The sequence below is a fragment of the Aotus nancymaae genome, unplaced genomic scaffold (genome assembly GCF_030222135.1).
Source record: "Aotus nancymaae isolate 86718 unplaced genomic scaffold, 86718_ANA_hifiasm-v0.15.2.pri h1tg000029l, whole genome shotgun sequence".
NCBI classification, from domain to species: Eukaryota; Metazoa; Chordata; class Mammalia; order Primates; family Aotidae; genus Aotus; species Aotus nancymaae.
In genome coordinates, this window is record NW_026988442.1 from 46,345,291 (window position 1) to 46,370,804 (window position 25,514).

General features: G+C 38.3%; 1 long non-coding RNA gene across 1 annotated transcript in view; it reads right to left on the reverse strand.

The window, feature by feature from the left end:
- Nucleotides 1–24,439, reverse strand: part of LOC105708906 (uncharacterized) — a 68,330-nt gene extending 43,891 nt beyond the window's left edge. The window contains exon 1 of the long non-coding RNA XR_001105402.2: nt 24,146–24,439. This is a non-coding gene — a long non-coding RNA (uncharacterized LOC105708906). The remainder of the gene's footprint in view (nt 1–24,145) is intronic.
- Nucleotides 24,440–25,514: the final 1,075 nt, after the last annotated feature.

The following is a 25,514-nucleotide window of genomic DNA, read 5'->3' on the forward strand; positions in this document are numbered from 1 at the left end:
TGACTAGAAAACAAAGCCTGAGGCAATCACAAAAGCAATAGATGAGAGGGAAATGTGAGGTGGGTTGGGGAAAAGATGAAACAAATTCAAGTGGTACATGAGAAGGCTGGCCTGCTTCCTGAAGAGACACATCCAAAAGGACGTATTTGGTCAAGCTATGCAGTAACACCATGCTTTGGAACTACTGCCCGTAAGAGGAGGAAAGGAGAAAAATCAACCTGCTGCTTCCCTCTTGTCTCCCCCTGGTAAACATTTTTTTTTTTTTTGAGATGGAGTTTCGCTCTTGTTACTCAGGCTGGAGTGCAATGGCGCGATCTCGGCTCACCGCAACCTCCTCCTCCTGGGTTCAGGCAATTCTCCTGCCTCAGCCTCCTGAGTAGCTGGGATTACAGGCACGCGCCACCATGCCCAGCTAATTTTTTGTATTAGTAGAGACGGGGTTTCACCATGTTGACCAGAATGGTCTCGATCTCTTGACCTCGTGATCCACCCGCCTCGGCCTCCCAAAGTGCTGGGATTACAGGCGTGAGCCACCGCGCCCGGCCACCGGTAAACATTTTTTAATGGAAATTTGATGTTTGCCCCACTTTGGGGCTGGGCCTACTGATGTTTGGCAGTCTCATAAGAGGCCAGATTTTACCCCTGTGGCCCAATTCTTCATGGGAGCCCAGAAGTGTGAGAAGAGCAAGAGACTGCCTGCAGTGGTATCAATGTTTCGTCACCATCCTGTGTCAGTAGCAGGTGCGAGAGCCTAAAGAAGCACGCAGCTGAGGTTTTCATGGCACATGAGGCTAAGGGAACATGAGATGACTATAAGGGTCAATCATACAATACAGCCCTGAAGCCAACTACTTTAAGCATTTTCTAACAAAACCTAAGGGTCTAGTTTCTTTTTGAGTCAACTTAGATGTTTTATTTAAAAAAAAAATAAAATAAAATATGTTTCATCTCTAAGAACAAAAATGCTTCAAAATTTCAAAAATATATCTGTCTATGGCACATATACATACAAATATACATACACATTCTATATAGAATATAAATATAATATATTCTTAAAAATCTGGAAACAGTCTTTTTTTTCCTAATAAGCAATTCTTAAAAGAGTTTTCTTTTCCTGCCAGAGATAAGCTACACTTTATCTTAGCAAAGGTGGAGAAGCCTGCTGGGATGAAAAAACCTGGTCACGTGATCTCTTTATCCCAGACCCCACCTGCCTGAGCTAGATCTGACCTACTTGATAGGCTTTCAAACTGTCCAGCTAGCCTGGAGTTAACCAGGCATCCAGCCCATTGGACACAGGTCTGGAGATTTTCACACTCCTCAGAGAGCAAAGAATTGTCCAACTACTTTCTAGTTTAGTAATTTGTGTGCTAAGATTCAGTCACTATTTAGATAGTGGTTTGTGTATATATTTAGTTTGAGCTATATGATCACTTTTAAAATCCTTTCTAAACTTGAATTTGAAGCCAATTTTTACTTTAGATTTTTTTCCTTCTCTCCTATCCAAAAGATGCATATTTAGATAGTCTTTGGTTTTAAACTACAACTGTTTGGCCATACTATTGACAGAAGCTTTTGTGCTTTTAACTACAGCCTCTCATTTTACATCAGTGAAAACAGTAAGATCATAATTAAATCAAGCCTGCAGTGGGTCTCTCCAGAATTTGGCCATCGTATACTTCTAATTTCTATACTCAGTGAGGGAAAAAAAACAGTGTGATCCCAGGATAAGCCTTTCTGCTTATCCAATAATGGTGGAAAAACTTAGGAAAGAACTAAACTGTATGCCCTCAAAATATCCTCTTATGACCTCTGCTTTTCTAACTTTTGGTAAGAGTCAGAAAACAGTAATTTGATGTTATAGCTTCTGACAACTGTCTAAAGTATAAGTATTCTGGGATCATAGTTAATGGCAAATTCTTATGCTTTCAATATCAAATGTGTGGATTGAAAGGTTGACATCTTTTGTGAACAAGTGTACAATGTCTTAAGAAAAGCACTTCATAGGAGGAGGATGTATGGTATGACTTCCTCCCTTTAGAAACTTCTAGCAGTCTTTCTACCAATTCATTTATTTTCTGTTGGGTTGGGAATGAACATATAATTATGTGCCAATTTCCCACTGATACCAACAGTGTCCCCAAGTATTTTAAAAATAAGGATAATATTGAGACTGTAGGGAATAACTTCTGTTTTTACTAAGATGTCTTTCAGAATCTGGCAGATTTGAATATTCTCTCCTCATATCTAAATTAGAAATTTAATAATATTAAATCATATGTTATTACCATTAAATCCTTGACTAGAATTACTGTTTTCTATTTTTAATTTAGAAATAAGATATTGTCAATATAGAGACTACTTATACATTTTAAGAAAATTAGTGATAACTTCTGGCGATGGAGAAAATTCTGGTACAAATTTATCTCTGTTCAACAGAAAAATTTCAGGACTTTGATGGTTAATTATTTTTGTAAACTTGAGTAGTCCAGAGGTGTCCACATTAAGCATTGTTTCTGGGTATGTCTGTGAGGTGTTTCTGGATGAGGTTAGCATTGAACCTATAGACGTAGTAAAGCACATTTCCCTCCCTAATGAGGCTGAGCAGTATCCAATCCTTTTGAGGGCCTGAATAGAACAAAAGATGGACAGAAAGAGGAGCTTGCCCTTCTTTGTCTGCCTCAGTGCTTGAGCTGTGACATCTCATCTTCTCCTGTGCTTGGACTGGGATTTACATCATTGGCTCCTTTTGTTCTCAAGCCTTCAGACCCAGGAAAAATTACACCACCAGCTTTTTGGGTCTCCAGCTTACAGATGGCAAGTTACAGGACTTCTCAGCCTCCAGAATCTCATAATCAATCAATCAATAATGAATAAATAGATACATAAATACATAGATATAGATATCAGTTCTGCTTCTCTGGAGAACCTTGACTAATCTGAAGTCTGAATAAGGGAGGCAGCAACTAGCATGAATAGGCTGTAGTTATCAAAAGACATGACACAGAGGCATGGGAATAGCGTAATGTATGTTGGTCTCCATTTAAATCTCCTTTATCAGAACAGTGTGCAGATTTCCCCCTCCTGTCAATGTTGATATCAACAGCTCAGAGCTTCCCCTCTTCTGCAAAATTGCCGTAGGCCAATAGGAGCGACCTCTTCACCTGGAAATGCGTAGTGAGACCTGTCCCTTTTCCCTAGGGGAGCATCTGATGTCTTAAAATCCAACTGGTGCTTGATACAAGAGCCTGCCCTGCTTCTAGGGAACCCAACTGTGGTATGTTGGAGAATGACGTTTATATAAAATTTCCTATTTTTTTTTTCCTTTTTATAGCATAAAACTAGGAACTTACTAATTCAAACACCTTTATTGAGCCATTTAATTTCTTGGACCACTTCATAACCTGTTTGACAGTATTTTATCCATTTTGGCCCTAACTTCCCAGAAATCCTATTATTAGGAATAGCAGAAGGAGAGTAGAGAGAGAGTACAACTGTAAGTTCTGACACTTTCTAAAGCCAGGTTTTAATGGAAGAGCTATATTAAAAACACAATTAATATAGTTAAAACTAAGCTCTTAGCAGAAACTGAATGACATTTTGAGCAACTCCTATGAAGGATTATTATGCATTATGAGATTTGTTGTAATGCCTGTGTTTGAATAATACATGGGCTAATGATTGTGTCTGAATTAACACACACACACACGTGCATACACACACATACACACACAAGTATATTCAGTAAAAACTAAAGTTCTCATCCATAATATGCATGATCATTCTTACATAAACATGTAAATTCCTTTTCCATAAATGTCTTAATTCCAACCAATGTAAATCCAGTCTTAAATAAGCCGTTCACCCTTTCCGTCATTCAGCAAGTATTTTTGAGAGGCTATCATTAGCCAAACGTTGTGAAATGCACTGATACAATGTGAACAACTCCGTTTCCTCACAGAGCCTATTGCCAGTCAATAATACAGCCTAGAAATGGCCAATACAACATAAAAGTGGTGAGTGCTCTGAAGAAGAAAGTACCAGGAGAGCACAAATGAGAGGCACTTAACTAGAACCTGAGTCTGAAGAGCCTCCTGAAACCACCAAAACAGAAATCAGAAGAGTGAGGTAGGGGACTGCTCAGATAGAGGAAAAGAGAAGTGCCAAGGCCCACAGTAGAGCACCATGTATTTGAAGAACTGAAATCAGTTCAGATTGGACAGAAGATGAATGCAAAGGGAAGAAGTGATACAGTGTGATGCTTAAATGCTAAATAGTCCATAGAAAAGTCTGAAGTCTTGAGTCAAAGGCAGAGTCTCTTGGAAACAGACTCAGAAGTTGAGGTTTTCATATGGGATATTTATGAGGAGAGCTTCCAAGAGCTATACCTGTGGGGAAGCAATGGAAGCCAATTGCCCAACTTCTCTCTGTATGTAAAGAGGGAGAAATTTGGCTATAATATAGCCACAACAAAGGATTCAGACAATTCCATGGGGAACTTTGACATGGGAATGGACCTTCAGAATTATTCCCAATTGGGATGGAGCTAGAATTTTATACCCCAAGTGGTGCATGCATTGGACATAGGGTTTATAGGCTACCCCCAAGGAAGGTTGTGACCTTGGGCAAGTAGGTCCTCTTCTGCTGAGGAAAAGTCCCAGGAAGGAACACAGCTGAGAGCTGTTACCTGCAATACCACAATAAACGTTTCAGTTCCTCTGGGTGGGGGTAGCATCTAGGAAGTGCACCTCGTTGTAAATAAAGCATGTTAAAGTTATATTTTAATCAATCAGGTTAGGACAATGAAAAGACTGGGATTTAGCCATGGAAGCGACACGACCTGTTTTATATGTAGAAAGGTATTTCTGGCTGCAATATGAGCAACAGACTGGAGAGAAGCATGACTAGAGGCAGACAGACTAGTTGAAAATTGGTTGCAAAAATCCAGGCAACAGATTATGGTGGCCTGCGGTGGGGTAGTGACAGGAAGAATGGAGAGTTCTAAATGGACCTGAAAGAAGTAGGAGAGGCAAGACTTAATGACTGAATGTAAACAATTTAGATGGGGAGTATTGTAAGTTGTATCCCAAATTTCTGCCTTGGGCACCTATGCTAGAAAACGAAGCAAGAGAAGCTGATTGTATGTCATTGAATTTTTTTAAAGGTAGAAGGGAGTGTAATGGTGTGAATGTTAAACTCAGCTCTTGAAATGTTGAATTTAAAGTAAGTTTAGTAGAGACATATGCTAAAAAGCACACATAAGGGTCTAGAGCAAAGGAAATTTGTTAGAACCAGAAATAGGAATTTGGACACCATCAGCATATAGGGGGTAATTGTATCCAACGAAGTGATCAATATGGCCTAGAAAAGTTTATAAAGAAAAAATAGAAAGCCTAGGATAAAATCATAAAGGTTTTTTTTTGTTTGTTTTTTAGCGATGCGTTCATTAAGTTCCCACTCTACGCTTTTCACTTGATTAAGAACAGTGGAAAAGAAGGGTAGGATTTTCAGAACACCTTTGATGTGCCGAACGTATTACCTCATTATCTTATTTTACAATCCTGTGATTTTAGAATATCATCTCCATTTTATAGATGAGATCAAAGGCTCAGAAAATTTAAACAAATTCTATAAGCCACAATACTATTAATTGGTAGAGCCAGAATCTCACTCCAGATCTGTTTAACTGAGTTTTCCTATGATTTTGTCACTATATTATTGCTAACTACAAATGATTTGGAATAAAGATTTATTATGAATTATGTTTCTAAAAGCATAGCTTTATTTTGGTTTTCATAATTTACTAAACTTTAAATATTAAAAGGTGGTACTAGAAACTAAAAAATTCACATCTGCTTTGGGAAACCAAGTCTCTCATGTTCTTAAACCTTAAAAATGTAACATATAAATTTGTTTTTGTCAAATGGAAAAACAGAATAAAAGGGCTTACTCTTTCATTAGCCACTTTGTAAAGGAAAGTTTGATTTATTCTGGGGGAATTAAAAATGTATAGCAATCCGTATTTAGGACAAAATTACCTCACAACAAAAAGTGTATGCACTATTAGCACTGATATTATTTATTCATGGGTAGCTAGAATTTCATCCCCATATAGGTTCCAGGCTTAAGAAAACGTCTGAAAGAGTTTATCAGGACTGTGAGAAACCAGAAATATGCAGAAACTTGCCATGGGCTTTCTTGCAGGGGTTCTAAAAAAGAAAATCACACAAACCATCACTTCCATTGCTAGAGATGCAACAGCAATGCTTAATCAGTAGTCCGCTTCATCAGTAGTCTGAGCTAGTTTATATCTGCAAATGTTCCCTCTAACATACTTTAATCCAGAGCTGGAGCTCAGACTTCTACTGAGGAACTGAGAAGAGATGATAACCTGACCAGAGGGACTTTTTGGCTATACTCAGAAGTGGGGTAACCATTCATCAGCAGTTGTCCCGCTCTGGGTACGTCCTCCCCCTGGAGGATAACTCACATTCCTAAAGGAGCCATCCTTTTGCCAGTTTCAGTGGTGACTCTTGAATGCAGCATTAGCTTTTATAGGGTCATTTAGGTCAAGTGTGATTGTGTCTGTGATACTCTTTGGAACTGCTAAGGCTTGTGCTATCAGTGTTAAATCATATATATTTCAGGAGTCCTTGCTATTCTCTACCAGGAACAGAGAGAAGATCTCCTTTTAAAATCTTCCTTTATCTCATTAAGTTTCTTTAGGAAATTAGTTTTGACATTAAGATTTAACTAGGCTAGAAGCTGATTTGTAGTCCTAAAAAAAAAAAAAAAAAAAAATTTGAACTGTGCATATCCTATTTATTATTAACACGGTTTTCAAAAAGGATAAAAATAAAAAAAAGACTCTTTTCTTTTGAAAATGTAATATTATACACTTTTTACAATTTTAAGAGATTAAAATGCACTTAGATTTTGTCTCATTTATTTTTGTACATGATTACACAGGGAATATATTCAAGGTCATACAAAAAAGAGCATTTCATCATAAAGGTAGGATTATAAATCAAGTTTTTAAAATCCCAAATCCAAAACATGTGGCACAACACCATTTTACCTTTTTTATAATTTCCTGATAAATAATAGATATGAGAAAGCAAATCGATGTGTGTTAAGGAAAAATGTAAAGCCATATATTCATAAATCTCAAGAACACACTGCAAGTTTATTCTAAAACTAAAGACTCATAGTTTTCTTAGGATGATGACATGGTTTAATTTTTAAATATCACTTATAGATTATTCCTCTAATGAATTTTTATTTTGTCTTCATTTCTTTTTTTTAAAAAAGGTGTCCTCTGTCATTGAAGATGCCAAATAAAATACAAGGACAGAAATTAACAGGCATTGGAACTTGATGAATTCTCCTGGAGAATATTTTTATAATGAAAGTTGGCAACTACCTGTTCCTGTGATTAATCATGGTAATACACAAATGCTTAACTCCAGATAAACTGCCCATTTTCTTCTTTCTGAAATACTCTTCTCCTTTCCTTTTCCTTTCAAGGAGGCTTAACCAGATCACTCTTTCCCTTGACTATACAGTCTTCCTTGTGATGTCCCCATCTTCACTTTTTTATCCAAATCCCACATTTCCCAAGAAGGCGTCTCAGCTCACCAAAGGAAGTGGTGTTATTTTCCTTTAAACTTCAAAGTATTTTCTGTTTCTAGCACACAACACTGATCATACTGTGTAATATTTCCCATTTATATATTTCCCAGACATTAAACTATCCACAAGGATTGAGTTGAGTGCTTACTTCTAGAAGATAGGGGGAGAAGGAACAGAAGAACTAGGTCATCAGTGAATGTTCCTTGCTCTTAGCTAGGGTTAGCTAGGACACAGCAGATGACTAAGTACATTAGAAGTAAGGATATTTGGGAAGCTCAATCAGTGGATCATTGGCTAGCACATACACTGAAAGTGGGCTTTCTATATGAATAATGAACACTTCTAAGCTTTCTATCTTTCCTTTAACAGATAAATCATAATTAAAAGGAATTTTCTTAAAAAAAAATACTCGGGAGAGGATCCAAGATGGCCGGATAGGAGGAACTCGGGATTGCAGCTCCAAGAGAAAGCGCAGAGGGTGAGTGGACCACATTTCCAGACAGATTTCTACTGCCCACAGACCAGGAGATTCACAGGCGGAGGAGCCCCATGGGTCGCCAGCGCTGCTGGTTTGACCGGCACGGCCGCTTGGCCTGTGCTTAGGGGCAGCGGCTCCCTATGCAGAGTGAGTGAGACTGAGTCCCCTCTAAGCCAGCAAGGGGAGCTGAAATGGGGAGCCAGGCCAGCACCATGAATCTCAGAGCCACGGCTTCAGCCGATGCAGCGGCTCCGAAGGCAGAGCAGATGAGACAGTGTCCCCTCTTAGCCAGCAAGGGGAGCTGAAACAGGGAATCAAGCCAGGAGATTCCCGGGCAAAAAATAGCGCCACTGCAAACACAACTGAACCCGGGACAGTCCAGCTCCGTGGAGGAGGGGCGTCCTCCATTACGGAGGCACCCTGCAGTTCCCAGGGCAATTTGCCATAACCAGGGCAACCCGCCACTACAGAGACTCCATCACTACAGGGGTGGGCCAACAGAGCAGAAGCAGTTCTAACTACACTCATATAAACAGGACTGCAGGGAAGTTCACATGGAAGCTGGGCAGAGCCCACAGCAGCTCAGCGAAGCCTCTGCAGGCTGAGTGTGACTAGGCTGCCACCTTGTGGGCAGGGTAAATGTCAGCAGCACAGCAGAAAATCATAAAGCCCTAACTCCCTGGGACAGAACACCTGGGGGGAAGAAAAGGGGGTTTATGAGTCCTGCTGCTGCAGACTTAAAATTACCAAAATCAGAAAGATGGCAACTACAAAGTCGACAGGTGGATAAATCCACAAAGATGGGAAGAAACCAGCACAAAAAGGATGAAAACACCCGAAACCAGAATACTTCTCCTCCTACAAGAGAGCACAACTCCTCACCAGCAAGGGAACAAGGCTGGATGGAGAATGAGTGTGATGAAATGACAGAACCAGCTTTCAGAAAGTGGATAATAAGAAACTTCCGTGAGCTAAAAGAACATGTTCTAACCCAATGCAAAGAAACTAAGAACCTTGAAAAAAGGTTTGACGAAATGCTAACGAGAATGGATAATTTAGAGAGGAATTGAGCAAATTGATGGAGCTGAAAAACACAACACAAGAACTTCGCGAAGCATGCACAAATTTCAACAGCTGAATTGACCAAGCAGAAGAAAGGATATCAGAGGTCGAAGATCAACTCAATGAAATAAAAAGAGAAGGCAAGATTAGAGAAAACAGGTTAAAAAGGAATGAACAAAATCAACAAGAAATATGGGACTATGTGAAAAGACCTAATCTACGTTTGATAGGTGTACCTGAATGTGACGAAGAGAATGCATCCAAGCTGGAAAATACTCTTCAGGATATTATCCAGGAAAACTTCCCCAACCTAGCAAGGCAGGCCAATATTCAAGTCCAAGAAACACAGAGAACACCACAAAGATATTCCTCTAGAAGAGCAACCCCAAGGCACGTAATCATCAGATTCACCAGGGTTGAAATAAAGGAGAAAATACTAAGGGCAGCCAGAGAGAAAGGTCGGGTTACCCACAAAGGGAAGTCCATCAGACTCACAGCAGATCTCTCAGCAGAAACCCTACAGGCCAGAAGAGAGTGGGGGCCGATATTCAACATCCTTAAGGAAAAGAACTTTCCACCCAGAATTTCATATCCAGCCAAACTAAGCTTCATAAGTGAAGGGAAAATAAAATCCTTTGTGAACAAGCAAGTACTCAGAGATTTCATCACCACCAGACCAGCTTTACAAGAGCTCCTGAAGGAGGCACTACACATAGAAAAGAACAACTAGTACCAGCCACTCCAAAAACACTTGAAATGGTAAAGAGCATCAACACAATGAAGAATCTGCATCAACCAAAGGGCGAAACAGCCAGCTAGCATCAAAATGACAGGATCAAATTCACACATAACAATATTAACCCTAAATGTAAACGGAATAAATGCCCCAATCAAAAGATACAGACTGGCAAATTGGATAAAAAGCCAAAATCCATCAGTGTGCTGTATCCAGGAAACCCATCTCACACGAAAGGATACACAAAGGCTCAAAATAAAGGGATGGAGGAAGATTTACCAAGCAAATGGAGAGCAAAAAAAAGCAGGAGTTGCAATTCTCATCTCTGATAAAATAGACTTTAAAGCAACAAAGATCAAAAGAGACAAAGAAGGACATTACATAATGGTAAAAGGATCAATGCAACAAGAAGAGCTAATGATCCTAAATATATATGCACCTAATACAGGAGCACCCAGATACATAAGGCAAGTTCTTAAAGACTTACAAAGAGACTTAGACTCCCACACAATAATAGTGGGAGACTTCAACACACTATTGTCAATATTAGACAGATCAATGAGACAGAAAATTAACAAGGATATCCAGGACTTGAACTCAGACCTGGAACAAGCAAACCTAATAGACATTTACAGAACTCTCCACCCCAAATCCACAGAATATACATTCTTCTCAGCACCATATCACACCTACTCTAAAATTGACCACATAATTGGAAGTAAATCACTCCTCAGCAAATGCAAAAGAAAGGAAACCATAACAAACAGTCTCTCAAACCACAGTGCAATCAAGTTAGAACTCAGAATTCAGAAACCAACCCAGAACCGCACAGCTTCATGGAAAATCAAGAACTTTCTCCTGAATGTTTACTGGATAAACAATGAAATGAAGGCAGAAATAAAGATGTTCTTCAAAACCAACGAGAACGAAGACACCACATACCAGAATCTCTGGGACACATTTAAAGCAGTCTCTAGAGGAAAATATATAGCAATAAGTGCCCACATGACAAGAAAGGAGAGAACTAAAATTGACACCCTATCATCAAAATTGAAAGACCTAGAGGAGCAAGATCAAAAAAACTCAAAAGCCAGCAGAAGACAAGAAATAACTAAGATCAGAGCAGAGCTGAAGGAGATAGAGACACGAAAAACCCTTCAAAAAATCAATAAATCCAGGAGCTGGTTTTTTGAAAAGATAAACAAAATAGACCACTAGCCAGACTAATAAAAAAGAAAAGAGAGAATAACCAAATAGATGCAATAAAAAATGATAAAGGGGATATCACCACAGATGCCACAGAAATTCAAACCATCATCAGAGATTATTACAAACAACTCTATGCACAAAAACTAGAAAACCTGGATGAAATGGATAAATTCCTGGACAGTTGCCTCCTCCCAAGCCTAAACCAGGAAGAAGTCGAAACCCTGAATAGACCAATAAGAATGGGTGAAGTCGAGGCAGCAATTAAGAGCCTACCACCCAAAAAAAGCCCAGGTCCAGATGGGTTCATAGACAAATTCTACCAGACATACAAAGAGGAACTGGTACTATTCCTTCTGAAACTATTCCAAATAATCCAAAAAGAGGGAATCCTTCCTAAATCATTTTATGAGACCAACATCATCCTGATACCAAAACCCGGCAGAGACTCAACAAGAAAAGAAAACTACAGGCCAATATCCATGATGAACATAGATGCAAAAATCTTTAATAAAATACTGGCAAGCTGATTACAACAGCACATCAAAAAGCTTATCCACCATGATCAAGTAGGATTTATCCCGGGGATGCAAGGCTGGTTCAACATACGCAAGTCTATAAATGTAATTCACCACATAAACAGAACCAAAGACAAAATCCACATGATTATCTCAATAGATTCAGAGAAGGACTTGGACAAAATTCAACAGCCCTTTATGCTAAAAACTCTCCATAAACTAGGTATCAACGGAACATATCTCAAAATAATAAAAGCTATTTACGACAAACCAGCAGCCAATATCATGCTGAATGGGCAAAAACTGGAAGCATTCCCTTTGAAATCTGGCACTAGACAAGGATGCCCTCTCTCACCACTCCTATTCAATATAATACTGGAAGTTCTAGCCAGAGCAATCAGGCAAGAAAAAGAAATAAAGGGTATTCAATTAGGAAAGGAAGAAGTCAAATTGTCTCTATTTGCAGATGACATGATTGTATATCTAGAAGACCCCATCATCTCAGCCCAAAATCTCCTGAAACTGATAAGCAACTTCAGCAAAGTCTCAGGATACAAAATCAATGTGCAAAAATCACAAGCATTCCTATACACCAATAATAGACTTAAAGAGAGCCAAATCAAGAATGAACTGCCATTCACAATTGCTACAAAGAGAATAAAATACCTAGGAATACAACTAACAAGGAACATAAAGGACCTCTTCAAGGAGAACTACAAACCACTGCTCAACGAAATAAGAGAGGACACAAACAGATGGAGAAACATTCCATGTTCATGGTTAGGAAGAATCAATATTGTGAAAATGGCCATACTGCCCAAACTAATTTATAGATTCAACGCTATCCCCATCAAACTACCAATGACCTTCTTCACAGAACTGGAAAAAAACACCTTAACTTCATATGGAACCAAGTCAATTCTAAGCAAAAAGAACAAAGCGGGAGGCATCACACTACCAGACATCAAACTATACTACAAGGCTACAGTAATCAAAACAGCATGGTACTGGTACCAAAACAGAGATATAGACCAATGGAATAGAACAGAGGCGTCAGAGGCAACACAACATATCTACAACCATCCGATCTTTGACAAACCTGAAAAAAACAAGCAATGGGGAAAGGATTCCCTTTTCAATAAGTGGTGTTGGGAAAACTGGCTAGCCATATGCAGAAAGCAGAAACTGAACCCATTCCTGACACCTTACACTAAAATTGACTCCAGATGGATTAAAGACTTAAACATAAGACCTAACACCATAAAAACCCTAGGAGGAAACCTAGGCAAAACCATTCAGGACATAGGCGTAGGCAAGGACTTATGACCAAAACACCAAAAGCATTGGCAATAAAAGCCAAAATAGACAAATGGGACCTAATCAAACTCCACAGCTTCTGCACGGCGAAAGAAACAGTCAATAGAGTGAATCGGCAACCAACAGAATGGGAAAAAATTTTTGCAGCTTACCCATCTGACAAAGGGCTGATATCCAGAATTTACAATGAACTAAAACAGATTTACAAGAAAAAAACAAACAAGCCCATTCAAAAATGGGTGAAGGATATGAACAGATACTTTACAAAAGAAGACATACATGAGGCCAACAAGCATATGAAAAAATGCTCATCATCACTGGTCATTAGAGAAATGCAAATCAAAACTACATTGTGATACCATCTCACGCCAGTTAGAATGGCGATTATTAAAAAATCTGGAGACAACAGATGCTGGAGAGGATGTGGAGAAATCAGAACACTTTTACACTGTTGGTGGGAGTGTAAATTAGTTCAACCATTGTGGAAGACAGTATGGCGATTCCTCAAGGACCTAGAAATAGAAATTCCATTTGACCCAGCAATCCCATTACTGGGCATATATCCAAAGGATTATAAATCGTTGTACTATAAGGACACATGCACACGAATGTTCATTGCAGCACAGTTTACAATAGCAAAGACCTGGAACCAACCCAAATGCCCATCGATGATAGACTGGAAAGGAAAAATGTGGCACATATACACCATGGAATATTATGCGGCCATCAAAAACGATGAGTTCTCATCCTTTGTAGGGACATGGATGAACCTGGAAACCATCATTCTCAGCAAACTGACACAAGAACACAAAATCAAACATCACATGTTCTCACTTATAGACGGGTATTGAACAATGGGAACACATGGACACAGGGAGGGGAGCACTATACACTGAGGTCTGTTGCGGGGGGCGGACAGCAGGGGGTGGGGAGTTGGGGAGAGATAGCATGGGGAGAAATGCCAGATATAGGTGAAGGGGAGGAAGGCAGCAAATCACACTGCCACGTATGCACCTATGCAACAACCTTGCATGTTTTTCACATGTACCCCAAAACCTAAAATGCAATAAAAAAAAAAAAAATTTTTCTTTGCCCAAGAGGAAAAAAAAAAAAAAAAAGTAGTCCTCATTTGGCTTACTAGGGATAAAAATTCCTGTCTTTACATGACGGCAGCAAGAAGGTTAGAAGTGAACATATTGACCACCCATCATGTGCCAGTTACTAACATGTATTTTCCCAGGAAAGTTCACAACAATTCTATGAGGGAAGTATCATCAGTCCTACTTTCCCCTACAAATTTTCCCTGAATGCTAAGGAACCAGGATTATAGAGAGAGTATAGTAAATATGTGGTATTGTAAGTAATATTTTTTTCTGCCTTGTTCTATAAAATAAGTTTGTGTTAAAAAATGGAATAGCTGGCCGGACATGGTGGCTTATTCTTGTAATCCCAGCACTTTGGGAAGTTGAGGTGGGCGAATCACCTGAGGTTGGGAGTTTGAGACCAGCCTGACCTACATGGAGAAACCCTGTCTCTACTAAAAGTACAAAAAATTAGCCAGGCTTGGTGGTGAATGCCTGTAATCCCAGCTACTAGAGAGGCTGAGGCAGGAAAATTGCTTGAACCTGGGAGGCAGAGGTTGCAGTGAGTTGAGGCCCACCATTGCATTCCACCCCAGGCAACAAGAGTGAAACTCTGTCTCAAAAAAAAAAAAAAAAAATGGAATATCTTATGTGTTTTAAGCACTTATAAGTATAACATATCAAATGTTATTATCTATTAAATAAAACAGAATTCATTAGGGCTCAAAATATTAAATGTCAAATGACTAATATGTTAAATTTAAAATTTTGTATATTACTAAAGAAAGATTGTGTGTTTGGGTGTGTTCTAGAAATATTTTTTTCTTCAAAAGGAACACTAATTGAAGTCAAATTCCATCTTCTACTGTGCTTGCTAAGCTAGCCAAGTGGGGCAATAGCAAAATCGGGGTTTCCTCAAACCTCTAAATCCTGTGAGTCATTGATTTATAATGTGCCTTAGTATTGGAATTAGAGGCAAACTTTTTCTACCTAATTAAGCCTGCTGACAGAGTAATTCCTGGTGTGTGCAAAATCTGCTTGCATGTGGAGCTCTATTCCCTGTCCTCTGAAAAGAGGGCAATGTCTTCAAATATGAAGACTTTTGCAGCTGTTCGGCTAGTTGACTAATCACTTCTTAGATTTTCTTCCCCAAAATAAAAATCATCTGGGAACTAATTGTTACTCAAAATAATATCAGAGCTTGGCATTTCTGAAGATCTATTCATCACTAGGTTTCACAAGTCTGAGCCCATCTCTGAAATCATGTTCTTCACTTTCAAAATTCAAAGTGGGAGCTTGAGTGGTGACAGAGATTCTCTGTGGCAGGTTTGTGTTAGAATTTGATGTTCTTCTCTCTTGATTTTCACCTCACATCCTTGTAGCACTGCACTGGGTTAGTAGAATCCCACAGCGTGAAATGTTGTACAGAGTGCTGCACACAGGCTTCCACTACCTGGATGAATCCTGGGCTCCATCTTAATAGAAGCGTGGAATCAGGTAAGTGACTGCATTACTCACCTGCTTTCGTCTCTTTATGTTTCTATAAAAGAATACCTGAGGGTGGGTAATTTATTTTAAACAATAGGTTTATTTGGCTCATGGCTCTGCTGGCTGTACAAGAAGCATGGCGCTTGCACCTGCTTCTGGTGAGGGCCTTGAGAAACTTCCACTCATGGTGGAAGTGAAGGGGAGCCACTGTGTGCAGAGAACACAGGGCAAGAGAGAAAACAAGAGAGAGCAGCGGCTTCCAGGCTCTTTTTAAAAAATCAGCTCTCTCTGGAATTAATAGCATGAGAACTCACTCATTACCACAAGGTTGGCACCAAGCCATTCGTGAGGGATCCACCCATGATCCAAACAATTCCCATTAGACCCCACCTCCAACATTGGGAATCATATTTCAACATGAGGTCTGGATGGTCAAATATCCAAACCATAGCACCACCTTACATGGATTTGGTAAGAATCCAAGCTTCTAGAGGATCAAATAATCTTTCTAAAATATTAAGCATACTTATACAAATGTAAATTATGATTCACGTTTATCTGCCATTAGCCCAATATTCTCGTCAACTTTTTTTAGAAGAACAAGAAGAGGAAGTCTCAGTATATATAGTGTCACTCTAAAGAAGACATTTAGAGGTTTTGCTAAGTGAAATATATTTCAACATTTTGGTAATCCAACTGTATCCACAAAACAAATTTTGATTGTTTGTTGTTCATTTCAGTTACATCGATTTTTCATTTATTTGACTCTAGTCAGGAAATCCTATTTGTTGGCCAAGCCCTGATGCCAACTAGCTTTGTGACCTCAAGCAAGTTATCTAATTTTTCCAGATCTTTTCTTCAACTGAAAACCTGGTGGAAGGTGTGGCTGGGAAGGGGGCATGGGAAAGCGATGAGGTCAAAAGAACAAACAGAAGAACTGGGTCTGCATTAACCAGTACAGAAAATATAACCTTAGTTCTCCACCTCTAGAAGAACTCTGGCCTTAAGCAGAGAGCACTCTGCTGGTTTACAGCTCTAGTTACTCACAGATCTTAACACGAAAATGTAGGAGGAAGCTAAGACTTGCTATTTGAGCATAGCACTGCTAAAGCTGGATTCAAAGTACGATAGCTTAATTTGAAAATCTGACTAAAAATACCTGAAGATTTTGTGGAAACAATAAATAAAGGGTGGTATAGAAGAAGTGTTTGTTGACTGCTTGAATTGCTGATACACTAATCAACATACTGAGCACATTGAACAGAATGGAGACCTAGCATGCGCAAACATAAATTCCAAAAGTAAGTAAATAAATCAGAAGGAATCAGTAATCTAACCATGAGATTTGGGAAGAGTCACGTGCACTCTTTCTCCATGGTTTTTAAAGGGAACTGGAGGTAGGGTCGTGAAATATATTCAACACCTATTACAGGATTGCTAGAGCAGTAAAATGATAAATCAAATGTTGGGGTTTTGAGAAACTAAAACATCATATATAATACAGAGCAAAATATTGAATTTAAAGGTGTATGTCATAAAGTCTAGATGTCATTTCTATAATTTTAGAGTATTTTATAAAATAGACTAGCTTCTCAAAAGAGAGGTAATTTAAACTTATTATACATGGATTTAATAAAATAGGCAGAGAATAGTTAAACTGGAGCTGCTACTATAACCAGATATAATTTATCTTTTTAAAGATCAAGTAATTCCCTTCAATTGGATTTTTGAAGTATTGATGTTGCTTATTTTAAGAAATAATTTTTTTCTGGAGTAAACTGAGTATAAATATAACTTTTTAATGGTATTTTCAATGAAAATCTGGTGATTGCTTACAAAGTGAAGCATTGTTGTATAGAACATATTAGTATCCCTAGTATTTTCTATTTAATAAATCTATGTTTGCATGTATTTGGCTTTCTTAAAATAGATGGGGTTCATCTTCATTTTTATCAATAATTATAATTTTTAATTGCAAATAATAATAGTTGAATGCATACTGTGTTCTTATAAGGCTCTGTTTTAGGTGCTGAAAATTCAAAGATGAATAATCCACAATCTTTGCTTTCAAACAATTAGCTAATTAGTTGAGATTGGTGATATATAAGCAAATATGTTTAACAAAATATAAGCACATTAGGCTTTTATTATAGTCCACAGCAGCACCCCAGTGAGCAGGAATCCTTTCCACTAGGATGGGGGTGGAGGGATCAGGAAAGGCTGCCTGAAAGAACTGGTTCTTAAGCCTATTAATACTAGGTATAATTGGTACTTATTAGTATATCAATGTCCTCTGACTTTTGGGAAAGGACTGAGGATGGAATGATGAAGCCAGGTCTTGGTGGAATGAGAGAAGATGAAGGCCCTTGAGAGAAAACAGCCTGAGCATATTCACAGAGGCATGAAATAGCATAAAGATCTCTCATATCTATAAGCAGTTCAATGATACTGGAACATTGACCAAAATAAGTGGGTGTAAAAGTAAACTCTTGATCTGGTCTGAGAATTAGCCACAGATCTAGAAGGGAGTTCCCCAGAAGGCTAATTGTGTGGAGATTGACTAAAAATAAGATGTGGGGGATCCCAGAAAAAGAAACAACAGGTATTTGCGCCTGCCATTTAGGCCATTTAGGGCAAAATGAGAGACAATCTGGATAATTAACCAGGGCCTGCATGTTCTGATATCTCACTTGGGAAACCAGTTTGGAAAAGAGAAAATGCCAGAAAGGACAAAAATTCAACACTTAGCTCTTCCTTCTATCCAGTCACCCACCTCCCCACATCCTTATATCCATATTCACGTCCTGACCTAGATGATTCTCTTTTAATTTCGAAACAGAAGTTCTAGTGGTGGGTGGGTGTGTGCATAATGAAGGTAGGCCACTCATAAGAACAGAAAACTTTTTGGAGTGCTTCTTCCTGGACTAACTAGAACACCCACTTTGTACATAACCCTTGCAGGTTCAGAAGAGAACCCAAGACTGAAAAATGCAGAAAGCCAAAATTATAAATCTACAAACACTCTGATTCATTAACCACTAGTTTACATAACTCTTTTAAATGAAAGCAATTTCTGGATTGCCTAGGGGTTCTCTCTCTCTGTGTCTCTCTCTCTCTCTCTATCTCTCTCTCTCCATCTCTCCCTCTCCCTGTTTCTCTCCCCGCTTCCTCCTTCTTGCTGGAAGTCTTATTCAAAGCAACAGAAATAGTATAAAACAGTAACTGGCACCCCAACAGTGACCAGAGCTAGAGGACCTCATCAGTGTTTGCCACTCACCTTAGTCACCACATTAGCTGGCCTGTCTGGTAAAACATCTGCTTTGATCCTTTTATTTATTGTCCGCATATTTTGATAGACAAACTGAACTTTGAATTGTGGAATCCCTAAAGAACAATTGCTTTTCCTCAGCTCCCTTATGAAATGGATCACTTGGAATAAGCAGATTCCTCCGACTGTTATTACTAGGGACAACATCCTGCCTGAGCCTCATCTTTGTCAGTTCCAACACAGGGCATTAATAATAAGCACACCTGCTCTAGTGATGTAATGTATTTTTCAGAACCCTTTTTGTGCTGCTATTGAACTGTAATCTATTTCTCCATTATTCTAGAATATTCTTCATAGTTTGGGGTTTATCTCAAAATATTCTAAAATTGTCTTTTTCTAGAGCTTAATTTTTGTCCTCTTCATCCCAATTTTTTTATAATATCAAGTCTTTTCCATTCAGTTTCCTGTCTGTGTGTGTGTCTATCTGTCTGTCTATATCTCTGTCACACACACACACACACACACACTACTAAGTCCTCTAGAGAGTGTAAAACAAGCTTATAATCACTTTAGCCCGATTAATTGGGCTGTTAATATTACGGCAGACATTGTTATTTGCCTGCCACATGTCTTTCCCTCCTTCTTCCTTATCAAGAATTTTGTTCGAAACATCTACAAATCCAATTTAAAAGCTGTATTTCTCCAGCCTCCTCCCTTGCTGCTGTGAATAGCCATATAACAATTCTAGACAATTAGACACATAAGAAGATGTTTGCTAAGGATTTATGAGAACTTTTTTAAACTTATTTTTTTATTCAGAGAGAGGGTCTTGCTCCGTTGTTGCCTAGGCTGGAGAGCAGTGGCATGATCGTTATTCACTGCATCCTTGAACTCTCAGACTCAAACAGTCCTCCCATCTTAGCCTCCCAAGTAACTGGGACCACAGGCGTGCACCACTATGCCTGACTTTTTTTTTTTCTGGTAGAGATAGGATCTCTTTGTGTTGCCCAGGCTGGTCTCGAATTTCTGGGCTCAAGCTGTCCTCCCACCTTGGCCTTCCCGAGTACTGGGATTGTAGGTGTGAGCCACTATGATCAGCTTTCTTTCTTGATATAGACTCTACTCCTTTCTTCTTGTTCCTTCTTATATCCTACATGAAATGCAGAAGTGTTAGCTGGATATTAGCTGGATGCTACCATCAGAATGGGTTCAGAAATTATCCTTTTAAAGTTCATATAGACTATTCATGTTTCTCCTAGCATGTAGAACTGCTGCAATTTAGAATGCTTTGTTTAAAATGTAAAAGAGACTTGAATCCTAGATACTATGATATAACAACTGGAAAATCTACACTGAAGTGTCTCTGGGCTCTGTGAGTAGAAGAAAAATATGTGATTTAATCTTAAGGTGCAAAATAGGACCGGTCATAGCACCAACATAAAGGAATTTACTACCCCCCTACAAATAAAATACTCTCCAGTTCTCTATTTTAATTTTTAAATGATAATTGGCAAAAAGATCGTATATGTTTTTAAATTGCTTCAACTGCAAATATAAAAGGTAGGCAAATACAGCTTGGTGACCACCAATATTCGTGTTTCCTTCTAGGAATGGGCTGCCTAGCTGGGGGAATGTCTCAGCCTTCCACTGCATCTAGTGGGGCTATATGACTATTTCACATCATTGAAATATAAGCCAGGCATGTGTGTCACTTCTAGACTGAAGAGGTAGGTGTAATTCCTCATAATGTCTTTTTCTATCTGTCAGCTGACTCTGAGTACCTAGAAGCAAATGGTGTTGCAAGACTGAAGAATCCTAAATCCATAAACGATCACATGGAAGACCACCTGCCAACTGGCAACAACCATGCAGAACTGTTCATGAGCAATAAATATAGTTTCATTGTACCAAGTCACCAATGTTTGAAGGTGCATTTGTTGCTGAAACAAGGGTTACTCCAATTAATACAAAGGACAAAAATAAAAATCTGACATTTTAGTGGATTCAATTTGAAATAACTGAAAAAGCAGTAATGTTATTCAGTGGACTCACAAATAATTAAATAAGATTTTTTGTAATTAGGTAAAAATAAAACATTAATATAGAAACCAAATTAATTTGTAAGAAAATGAAGAAAATTAAACTTTTGTTCTACCTTGAGTTTATGACTTATAAAATCTATACCTGCCAGTTGCTAAGTATTTTTTAATGTTTCAGTCTCCAGTTAGTCTGGCTATAGTTTGATTTTTGACAAAGAATTTTCCCTATTTATTTCTGTAAGAGAGTGAAATGAATACTATTTTCTATGAAGATTTTTAGTGAAGTAGAGTCTAGTCTAACATGCAATTGTTTTTGAATAGGATATTCCAAAGTGATAGCAATCTGGATTCAGAAGTCAACTATCTTCCATAGAAAAGTTGGGTTTAATAGACACTAAGAAGACCATCATTTTTTCCTCTAAAATTAGAGAGCTGCTATTCCAGCCTGCCCGTAAACATTCTCCACATCTAAAGTGAAGGTTTTTTGGATAGTGGGGCTACCATGTTCTAGGACCTTTCAAATTATTCCTTTGCCAATGTGAAGAACCGGTTCTGTTGTGCAGAGGCATCACTGAGACTGAACTGGGAGAACGTACAAAGACCTTCCATGGACCAGCCAGGGATAGCCACATGCTATTCAATGTAGCTGATTCCAGCAAGATGACAAGTGGAACAGAAAGATAAAAAAGAAGAAAAAATCTCATGAAAGGCCTCTCTTCTAAATTAGTGGACAAAATTTTGCTTAGTAATTGAAGAGATTCTAAGGGTTGGAGCTTTAATTCAGTGCCTATCTATTCTTCCAGTTGGAATCTTTTCAGAAAAAAAACTTCAGGCAATCTTATTTTGTAGGGTGAATATGAAATGAAATGAAATGCAGCATGGGATTATTTTCTATTTTCCATTATGAAAACTCTGTCTACAGTTTTCTCTTCGCCTCTGAGTACAGTACAGTTTATAAATCCATCTGTTTCCCAAGTAACATTCTATTCTAAAAGTAGGATAATTTTTTTCCATAGAAGGTTCAGATATAAAATGAAAAGACTTTTTGCTCTTTAGGAATACAAATCAGCTTAAACTAACCAATCACAATACATTTTTAAAGATTTTACCAGTAACCGAAACTATATGCTAAAGGAGAATGGATATGGGGGAAATACATCCTTTGTCTTAAAAAGAGAATCCCCACTTCATTTAGGGGTAGCAGTGGACTCAGCTAAAAACACAGTGATTCCAGATTCCCTTGCAGAAGGGAGTGGGCATTTTTCAAAGTTGTGACCCATAGGCTGTAAGTTAAAATCTCTAGGGGGTCTGGGAAAGCTCTTGGAGAAAGCTGATTTACCTGGCGTATGTCTTATGCCTTTTGCTCATCCTGTACTTCTCCCTGGAATGCAGTTAGGATGCTGGAAGTGAGGAGCCATCTCAAGATGATGAGGCAACAAATAGAAGGAATAAATTCACAAGCTGAGGATGTTTGAGAGGAAGAAAAATGAGCTTAGACCTCTGATGACTGTGAAGTCCTACCTTCAGACTAATGTCACTTGAGAAAAACAGACTTCTAGTAGGTTAAGCTAGTATTTGTTTGATTATCCCTTATAAGCAGCCAAACCTATACCAAGTTGATCCAATTAGAAGACTGTGCCAAAAAATTTTTTAACCATCTCCAAACATGCATTTCAGAAGCATTCATTCACTTTGGCAATTATTAAACTGATATATATTAGCAAAACATTTGATACACTTCTTAAAAGTACTCCTCAAAAGAACTCTACCAGGCCATACTATAGGCATTTCCCATACAGAGACACATTATGAATACTTTTCATCCCTCCATTTATTCATTCAGCAAACATTTATTGGAGGTCCAAGAAGCACTGTGCTAGAGGCAGGGATGCAAGAATGAAAAAACACGCACCTAATTACAAAAGACTTAGTTTATTTGAAGATAATAAGACAGAATATTTTTAAGAACACTCTATTTTCTAGTTCTTTGCTTCCTGAAGGTTGTTTATTTCATGTACATTAGCTCTCCAAGGGACAGAGAAGCCTGCACCATAATCATCAACAAAACGAAAGAATCTGAACCAACAGCATGGTGTACATAGCTCAATGTTCAGAACACAATTTCATCATTGAAAATATAATTAAATGTCACACCAATGTGTTCATTACTGTTGTGAGAAATAACTGAAGAAAGTTTCTTATTACAATCAGTACAGAACTTTCTTGTCCAAAATCAGACTACTGATAAAAGCAGATATGTAGTACTACTCCACTTTTGTTTTCTGTCATTTGTATGGTGTAAAAAAATCACTGCACATCAAATCTTTACTCCAGTATCGAATGACAATTATTCATTGCAGTATGGGTGACAAAATAACAGGTTAGTATCAGGAAAACCATTTTTCCCTCACCTCTTCCTCTGTGTGAGTTAGGCGTATTATCTAACTTCTTTCTACCTCAGTGTCCCTATGAGTTAAGTGATGGGCTGGAATTAGATCACTATGTTCCTTCACAGACCTAAATTCTCTTATTTCCTCACTCTACTTAGTGTGATACATTAGCAGATAGGTTTCCCAGCTAAGAGCAGAACATTAACATTATTTTTAAATGATGCATGCTTTCCTCTCTATTTCTGTTACCTCAGGAATTATACATCTTAGCCCACAACTCATTTCAAACCACAATTTTATATATAATTAAACAATCTAATGTCATCTTATATTAATAATACCATATCACCATACTCAGAATTAGAATAGAAGAATCGTTTTATTATTTCTAGCTTTAAAAAAACATAACTTGCAGTGCACACATTTGGGATAATTGAAAGAAAATTAGATGGAGAGTACATTGTTTAAATGTGCTGTTTAAAGCATCCTCCAGATATCTAGGTGTAAGTCTAACAAAGATTATCTCAAAAGCCCAGCAATCCTCTTGCTCCATTATAATAAACTACTTTCAAAGTCTAAAGAAAGATTGATTATATGCAAAATCTAAATGCTAAAATTAAGATTTTATTTTTCACTATAGACAATACAAGTAATTAATTCACACATCTGACATTTATCTGCAAACCACCATAGGCATATATCTGCTTTTCTTATTACTTGCATCAGAATTTCAGAAGTTGAAATACACTAAACACAACCAGTTTAACCCATCACGTTCTGAATTTGATGTCTTATTATCTTGCTCACAAACAATCTATTTAAGGAACATAAACACTCTTAACCAATCCTTCAGTTATCATCCTGCAAAACAATTTATATCCCCAATTATTATCTTATTACATATACACATATTTCCCTGTACTCACCACATTGAGTTAAAGGTAGACAAAAGCCCTCGGTGACAGTCTGTGAGTTATTACTTTGCTTTACCGTTTCCTTCATTTTAGGTGTCATGGTATAGGACTTTAGTGATAGCAATTCATTTTTGTTACATTTACTGCAGACACCGAAAGAGGAGTCTTGCACTTGCTGGAAGACTTAGCTTTTATGCTTCTGGTCATTCTTCCCACAAAAAGAATGAGACCAGTTTCTGAGCTATTCTTAACTCTCCTTCCAAAATATTTCAAAAGAGGAAGACAAGAAAGACTTTATGATTTCCATGCAAACCCCCAGCCTGCCTGCCTGCCTGCTTCTGCCAATACTTCTTACTCTTGCTGGTGATGACATTCAGAGAGCTCCCCAGCACTGGTGCTTCGTTATGTAAGGCTGTCTAGGTCAAGTGTAGGAGACACACTGCTGGCCTGTGGAAACTCATGGAACTGTTCCTCCAGATTAACACCTCAGGGGTTATGGAAGCTGGAGGAAGCTGAGCTTTTACTACATCTTTTGAGGGTAAATATTTTTGCATGTTTCAGCGGTTTATGTACTACAGCCTTGGCAGATGCCTGTCAGCCATGTTGAGAGATGCATGGAGAAATTACTAAGAGATTACAGTTCTGTCAGCATGCTTGAATAAGCATAGTAACTCTTCCAGTAATCCGGGCTTTGAGACATTTAAGGAGTAAATAAATCATAAATTTGAATTTTCTTACCAGACATCATCTCTAACCATCAAGGAATGAATGTTGCTTTGATGTTTAAACTCTGAGTACAATTTATTTAATTGGAGGTGTTGTAGGAGAGCATTATTAGATGTAGCTATTAGCTCAAAGAGATTTACTGCAGTTCTTGGCTGTTACGTTGCCCTTGTCTCTGGCTGCAAATTTGCTTCCCTTGTAAGTAAGTTATATGTATGCCTGTATTTGTCTTCCGTTGTGATTGTTCGTGATTGTATGAGAATAAACTGGCAGTTAGGTAACTTCAACAAATAATGAATCCTGACTACTTAGTTCCAAGGTGAATACTGCAGCAAAAGCGCCATTCGACACTAGCACCGAAGGAGGGTGGATTAACTGCATTGGCTCTAACGGTGCTGTGTTTAGGAGACTTGGAGGGATGATTCCAGGTTTGATATGAACAGTTGTTCACTCTATGGGTAAAAGTAGAAACGATATAGCACTGATTCTGTTTTAGATTCTCACTCTGTGTCCTGCCTCAGGAATTAGTTAAAATAGCAGGCTCTTTACTGAATGCTGCAGAAAAGCCTGGAGAGGTAGCAGGGTAAGATTGCCGCAGCAGAGTGATATATTGGCCAGGAATTTTAATAAGATTTAAACAGATACGATGATACAACAG